This window comes from Gigantopelta aegis, unplaced genomic scaffold (assembly GCF_016097555.1).
Source record: "Gigantopelta aegis isolate Gae_Host unplaced genomic scaffold, Gae_host_genome ctg9908_pilon_pilon, whole genome shotgun sequence".
Lineage (NCBI taxonomy): Eukaryota > Metazoa > Mollusca > Gastropoda > Neomphalida > Peltospiridae > Gigantopelta > Gigantopelta aegis.
The window spans coordinates 394-8,935 of NW_024537326.1; the positions used below are offsets into that span (position 1 = coordinate 394).

Here is an 8,542-nt window from a genome sequence, read left to right on the forward strand (position 1 = left end):
GTATAAGTGACAACAATAAATGCATGCATTTTACATTGTTGTAGACGGACCATGCACATTTTAATAAATATAACTGTACATACGTGTCTTTGTGGGCTGGACCATTTTCCCAATAAAACAGTACTAGTACTGACATGATTGCCGACTTCAATCAATAAAAATATCCACAATGTTTTATTAAATATATACATCTCAACGCATTAAAAAAAGTGAACACAGTGAAAAAACAGAACAACCTACCTGCACACTTTATCGGTACTACTAACATCAGCCTTGGCATGTGCGATTTCACACTGGCATGTCGAAGTTTTAGCTGTAGAGAAACAATCAACATCATTACTCTGCTTTGAAGTATCAAATACAAATATTATACCGAATCAGTTGAATTTGCTATACTATACAGTAGTAGTCTATAAAGAACTGTGCAAACACTCCCTTCTTGATGGTGCTCTTTACTAACATGTTAAATTGAAATATTAAGACGTTTCTCGCAAATCCTATGTACAATGTTTCAGTTAAATATTTAAGGTATTTTGATTTAAATATTATACTATATTATACATGTGTACTTATAGTACTTGGTTTAAATATTATACGATGCACACCCGTGTGTTCATTCTCACGTCGCTTTGTTTATGAAAGCTGCAGAAATGTTTTTGGCGCAAGCTATAGGTAGCAGTACACCAAATAGTATCTCAGCGGGTAAGAGTTCAAAGTGCAGCCAACTTTTTCATTCCACTCTTTACGCTACTAGTCCTGCAATTGGTGATAATGTTACAGTGTTTGTTATAACAACATGTTGTTTCGTCTGGACAGTAAATGTAATTTAAGTTAATTTGAACGAGTGTCAATGTACCAGCTACTATTGTGCTTTAAACATGTGCGGGTTCTTACTAAAGTAGGATGACATTTTTGTTTCATGTGGAACTAGGATAGTTAAAGACGCTTCACGTTATTTCTAAAACGAGCAACCTACCCCCCCCCCCCCCCATTGTTTTCTTATTTACTTTAACGTAAGGGGCGGTAATATATATAGCCACGGTGAAGCTCTGCATATAGCCGTTTTAGTCATATATGCTATTATTACCATGAATGAATGAAAGAATGAATGTTTAACGACACCCCAGCACGAAAAATACATCCGCTATTGGGTGTCAAACTATGGTAATGCAAATAAATAAAGTGATGATCAACATCAATATAAAAATTCAAGATTTAAATGAACTGTGCAAAAATACAAATATCACAGACAGATACTGACTTTTACACTAAATTTCAATTTGTGTTGTATTGTCCATTCTCAAAGAGAATGTTACACCCCTGCACCACGGTGAGGTTACAGCACGCTCAGGGGCTATTATTACCAATGATGTCATTAGATTTGGTTGTATAAACCTATGATGTGGAAGACAGATGGACCTGTAACCATATATCATTGTCAAGATCTGTTATCCACTGTGTTCAAAGCATCTGACGGTGAGTCTTAACTGCATACTTTCAGGACTCTGTCACAACCTGTTTCAGAATCAGTTTTAGCACATATATAGTACTAAATATGCTAATTACAGATTCATAATCGTCGTGTGTTACATTTACAACAAACTTCGAACATTGTACATTGCTTTGGTGTATTACTGGCGAGTAGACGAACACATTAAGTTATTTTTTCTCGAAAACAAAAGCATGTTTTTTGAGTGTGTCCAACTTAGCTAAAAAAACAAAAAACAACACCACATCAAATTGTACTTATACATAAGTCATAATGAAAATAATTTGTTCAAAATATGTAACAAAACATCCGTTTGTTTAATAGAAAATATACGAGCTGATTATTCTAGACTTACGACAGTCAGTTGTTCCAAGAGTATCAATGATGCCTTCAGCTGCTGTTCCAACTTGAACTCTTGTATCAACACAGCCACCATCTGTGGATTCACGAACACACTTCACAAGTGTTTTTGCAGCTCTAAAAGACACATAGAGAACAGCGTAATATGCGAGTCATCATAATTATTAAGTTTGTCCCTAGTGAAATAAGTTGCAGTCGTCACATGAAAATGGTATTTGGAGGGTATATCACATGTAAACTGTCTTCTTTGTTGTTTCTGTTAGTAAAAGGGATCTTCTTATAATAGATATACAGACACATACCACACTATTCTCGGTATTACTGTTTTGTTTCGCTCGCTTTCAAAGCTATTCAGTTGCAGCCGACATATCCAGCAACAAGATTTAATATGTTGTGCAGTTATGATTTACAATTGGTTTCATTAATAGCTACTACTACGTATCTCTACTTCCATGTATAGATTTTGTTTTCTTTAGTTAATAACTAACGAGCTACGAGGAATTATGAATTATCTGTCCCGAGTGAATGAATGTTGTAAACCCGAGCCTTTGGCTTTGAAAGTGAAGTTCCGGCCATGGCAAGCAACCAACCAAACGTCGTGATTTTTAAGCCAGCCAATCAGTGGCTGTAGAAGCAACCTGCACACTGTGCAGAGATTAAGAAAATATTATCCCGTATATTTGAGCCCGTATGGGTAATAATTAAAGATGCTTCGCCTTCACGAAAGGCTTTTATTCTGAAAACATTGACAAAAATGTGCGTTAAAGGGGCCTATACATGCGTCAAAATCCTTTCTACAGTTTTATAAATAAACGACAAAAGGCGCATACAGACGTATGTAAAATAATATATCAAGAAAGGAATTGTAAGTATTTTACAGAAATATTGCTTAAAGTATTTAGATGAAGACGTCCATTTAACTTTAATACACATTATATATCACATTTTGCTTAAGTTATACACTATACGACAACTAAATCGAGTATGGTATGCTGATTCCAAATCTGCAGTCAGACGTGTCCCACCATGTTAGGCATTGGAGTTCTACATTGCTCCAGATGTATATATATTTATTATGGGAATTAGGTCAAATATTGTAAAAATAACAAAACTATTTGACCTATGGGCCTACAGTTTTCAATGAACATGCAACATATTATTGTCATGAGTGTGAAATATTACAATTACATACGTTTTAGACAATTCCATATTCAGTAGGATTATCGTTTTGGGGGAGCCACTTAGCTTTTGGCGTCCCACATTTTTTTACTTACAATGTTGAATCTGTTCCTATAACAATATTTGACCTGTGGGCCTGCACTTTTCAATGAAGGTGGAACATAATCATATGGTAATGGGTATGGAATATCAAAGTTCCTACACTTTTTAAACAATTCTATATTCAGTAGGTTTAACGTATATATATATATATATACTTATCATGCAGCCATGTTTCCTATTGACCTGATTACCCCTACCTGATAATTCGAATGAGTTACGTGCATGGCGGATGTTTACTCAGGTTTGCGGTAGATTGTTTTCTAATTTTTCAAATTTTTCAAACATCCATTTACAAAAATAATTGTTGAGCTGCATGCATAAATGTAACATTTACACTTCCTGTAACGTCAAATTTCCTGTTATTTTTCAAGTCTCCATTATTCGCTCCCATTCGGAACTAGCCAGCGTTTTAAATTAAACATTTTGAAACAAAAACGCAAATAGCTTCCTGCAAAAATGTTTACATTGGAACAGCGTCTGATGTCACAGCCAATAGTAACCAGTTTTGTAGATCTTTTTTGGGACACACAAAAATGTCATAAACTTGAGTTTATTTTTACAGAAAAAGGTAAACAAAAATTGTAATGTTGTGACACAACAGACTTTGAAATATAATCGAAGTATTTTATTTAAAATTTGGAAACACATAACATTTAGGCTTGCTATGCCATTCCCAAAATGACTTCGGGCACCTGCTATTGTTCGACATCCGGTAGTAGTTTCTACACGATAAAACTAATAGTTTCTATACCGCTTTTGACTGAAACATATTACAAAAATATAACTTGAAAGGGGCTGCATGATAAAACAAAAATACCAGGCTACTACGTTTTGATATCGCAGTTATTTGTTTCGGTTCGATAACGGTGTAACAGGCGAAATTCAGTTATCTAAACCTCGCCAAATAACCACGATATCAAAACGTAGTAACCTGAGACACACACACACACACACACACGGAGTCGAGACTGGTATAACGGCCAACTGTATTACAATTACGCAGTGACTAATGAGTTATTGCCTTAACGAACATTTTATATCCTCAAGGCTCAAACTTTGGACTTGAAAACAGAAAATGTCTCGACTTACGTGCATTGGTCTGCGGCGGCTGTCACGGTTGCTTTCGCGTGATCAATTTCACACGTACATGTTGCAGTGGCTGAAAAAAAAAAATCATTGACTTTTTCTAATAAATTACGTCTGTAATCTTGTGGTATATATACTATAGATGGAAACTACCACGGGTATTGTGGAGTGTTAGAATATGATTTATTTGCCATTTAGTATGGAATTTGGTGAAATATTAATTTTCAGGGGACACTATTATACACGAACTGTGGCTGTGTTCGCATGTAATGTTCAATGTACAAGAATCGTTTTGAAACTAAAAGTTGCTGATTTCAAGATAGGAATTTTAATGCAGCAGATATATTCTAAAAGTATAGTAAACAATATCGTTCGATCGGTGTAAGGCAAATGTACTGGAGCTAACAGTCTTAACAAAATGTGTAATGCATCGGCTAGAAATATTGTCATAAAAATTTAAAGGTAAGTTCAATGCAAGTGCGCGGTACTGTTACGTAACCAAGCATCTAAGAAAAAAACCCCACGTGTGACGCAGGCACGGCGGAGCAGGAGGGTAGAGTCCGCCCCGCCCCCATCGATAATTCTGAATCAAAAATAATATTGTTAGTAAATATTAAGGCAGACATAAATGTTATTTGTACAAAGCAGGAAACTGCATTTCAGGACATCTACTTTTCACACTTTTACGGGGGAGCATACCCCTAAACTCCATAGAAACGTTTCTTTTCGACCTCGATCTTAGTCATCCACCCACCCCCATGTTTACTGCTTCCGCCTTGCCTGTGACGTTCGACTTCAAAAACGGTTCTCTGCTTCAAATAACAATTTAAAAAACCTTTATTATAAAGCAAGAATAATTATACTTCCTATGACTTACTACGAACCCCGTCCTCACCTGTACATTTGGAGGTTATTAATCCTGCGTACGCAGTCGCCGCTACTGCTCGAGTACTGCTACACCCGGCGTTCACTGTACCTCTCAGACATTTAATTGCCGCTTGTGCATTGCTACAAAATAAGAACATTTTAATTACTTTTATTACTTATTGTTTGCAAACTAAAAGCTCCGACCATACAGATCAACAACCTTTGATATGCAGTAAACGAGCACTATTTGGAAAGGTGTAAATTCCCGCTGTTTTCAGATTTTTCTGCCCAAACGGGACGTTTATAAATGATGGAAAATTAATCGGGTCAGTCCCATAACTAGCTGGTGTCACTCATAGCATATTCAAATGCGCACAGACACGCACACACACACACACACACACACACACACACACACACACACACACACACACACACACACACACACACACACACGCGCACTATAGATTAGTAGATTATGGGTTTTGGGAGGGGCGGGGGCGTTAGGAGGCAGTGCCTCCTTGACCTTCTGGCTGTGGGCATGAATCGGCTAATCCAGACAGAAAAATGTGTCAAATCAAGGAATTTTTATCAAACCTTTTCGGGGCCTTTTCTGTAGAATAATTTTTTACATTAAAAATTGCTCTTAATAGAACTAGAAGATTGTGCAGTGTCCTTTCGGCTGCCATTCTCTTGTCTTACTGTCATAGTTCAGGCTACGGACGGTGTCACGAAATAGAATCGCCCCCGTAACATTTTCGCCCCCCCCCGACGAATCTATTTCGAAATAAAACCTCTCCCCTTAAAATAGAATCGCCCCGACCCACGAAATAGAATCACCCCCATAAAATATTCGCCCCTTACTCATTTTTAGTTATTCTGTCATTTAATGAACAATATTCAGGTAAATTATTGTTGAACATATTTATATCACTGTTATGTTTTATACACGTGAGCATGCCACACACGCGCACACACACATACATAGACACACACACGCACATATACATACATATACACATATGATACAGACCCTCGCAAAGATAAACACACGCACATACACACGCACACATCCAACTTCAGTTACTGGAATAATGTAGCCTATTAATTATGCATTTGAATTGTCAAATATTTGTAAGCAAATATAATGAAAATTTATAGCTAGATACTTCTTCAAGAATTGTTTGTTTCCTTTCTGCAAACAGTAAACACCTGTCTTAATGTGGTGATACTAAACATTTTATATTAGCACGGATGTGAGATTCTATTTATCACATAGTTATTTATTATATAGACTAACCGGAGAGCTAAATACATTATCATAGTAGACCAATATATTACTGGTGGAGTAAAACAAATTTTCTCTACTATGCAAATTATAATAGTGCACTAGCAGGAGAATGAAACAAGAGAAGCTCACCCTGTGTGTGTATATACATCATCATATTAGATAAGTACACTGCCAGGATAGCCCAAAACTCTCCTAAATATACGCCACTACATCAGTAGAATCACTTGTATAATGGATAATAAAGTGACCCCTATAATTATATAATTCAGTTTACAATAGAAGTCGTCACTACAAGCGAAACATATTATCTGAGTTTTATATATTTGACGGAGAGTATATGTTTTTATTCAAATCATATCCATGGATTAATGTCTTTCTGAAATGTTTTAAAATGCATGACGTATGAATACCTTATGGAGGAGATCGGGGCACTGCATTCACAAATGAAATAAAGAAATCAAATATCGTCTATAGTCTCTATACTATAGATAGAAATTAATTATAATCATAGACAGTGTAAACTAAAGGTAAAATAGAGGGTATTCTTCTAATGTAATGTTGTATAATTAGAGAGTACTTCGCTTGAGAACCGTTTCCAAAAAGTGTAATATATACACAGAACTTCACATACGGTTTTTTTCGTTCCTATTTATTGCACGAGTTTATTGTGCGCAAGAATAATATATAGCACGAGACCGCGTAACAGTCGAGTGGTATATATTCTTGCGCACAATAAACAAGTGCAATAAATAGGAACGAAAAAAACGTATGTGAAGTTCTGTATTTATTACATACCTTCTTTAGTTTATTTATTTATTTTAAAATTAATAAAATAATAAAATAATAATAAACATTCAAGGGAGCTAACTCTCAAACAATAATATGGGGGATTCCCCCAAAAATAGTTCAGGCTTTTATTGGACATATGTTCAATAAAAGATTTTTTAATTGCACGGATCGGAATGGTCTTTATTACTATACTAAGACTGAATGGATATGTAATAAATAAGGATATTTCTCTTTTTTTTCGATGACTATTAAAGACAGCACATAATTTGTATGCGTATGGACTATGGTAGAAATAGATCATCGTCCTATATATAACACATTATATGGGGGGGGGGGGGGGGGGGCGAAAATATTTGGAGGGGGGCAAGAAATAAATCCGCCGGCTGGCGATTCTATTTCGAAATAAATTCGCCGGGGGCGATTTTATTTCGAAATAGAATCGCCGGCCGGCGATTTTCTAGGGGGGCGAATATATTTCGCGACAACGGCCCTAAATTTAACGCAAATTTATAATTATTATCCCCTGATAGTTGTTTGTTTTAAAAGCTGTATACAAAATCGAAACTTCCACGATCCTTAGAGCTCTTGTATAATGTGTGTGGTTTATTAATGTTGCCATTTTCTCTTTGTGATTACAATAACAAATAGTTTTAAAATGGTGAATGCGTGATTGTATTAAAGATTCCGAATAAATAAAAGTAACGAAACTGTCCTAGTAGTCACAGAAATATTTAATAAAATATCAGCATCGCATACCTGCATATAGCAGCGTCGCCACCAGTGACATCGGCTTTTATGGCATTCCTTTCACACTGGCACGTGCTTGTTGCGGCTACAGCTGAGAAACAGATCGAGAAAAGGTAAATGAAATACTAAAGCAAACGTACACAGGACACATTATTTTTTATACAAAACTTACTTACGCTACATTCTTACACACCCGTTGGTGAGAATACTATGTGTTATTTATGATTACACATACTTGTTAACACATGTACGTGTTTTAACAATTTCAAGATATACGACTGACTGCTCCTAGGTGACGACAAGGTCTCCATTCTAATTCAACATATTTGTAAGAACCAATATGATTGAATCTCTAATAAAATTCCAGGTGGTAAAACCGCCGTTATACCGGTCGCAAATTTCCAGGTGCTAACTACGTCACATGTATTCATACGCGCAGATATGTTTATCAACAACAACGTCGGCCACAACTATAACCCGTTTGGCACATGCTGGGGTAGAAAGTCGAGAAATCATAAACATTTCGGGGCATCGCAGTGAAGCGAGTGTTAGGAGTTATAATGCAGACGCCTCAGAAAGCCGAAAAAGAAAATATTCCTTAATTATTCACGGCAGTAATGTTGACGAAATGT

The 8,542-nt window shown here is 36.0% G+C and overlaps 1 long non-coding RNA gene across 1 annotated transcript; it reads right to left on the minus strand.

Annotated features, from left to right (window-relative positions):
- Window positions 1–220: 220 nt before the first annotated feature.
- On the minus strand, window positions 221–8,001 carry LOC121367187. Its single transcript, XR_005957337.1, has 5 exons — window positions 7,920–8,001; window positions 5,112–5,224; window positions 4,220–4,289; window positions 1,845–1,966; window positions 221–313 (listed from the first exon to the last, which is right to left on the minus strand). It is a non-coding gene; the product is annotated as an uncharacterized LOC121367187 (long non-coding RNA).
- Between the last annotated feature and the right edge of the window lie 541 nt (window positions 8,002–8,542).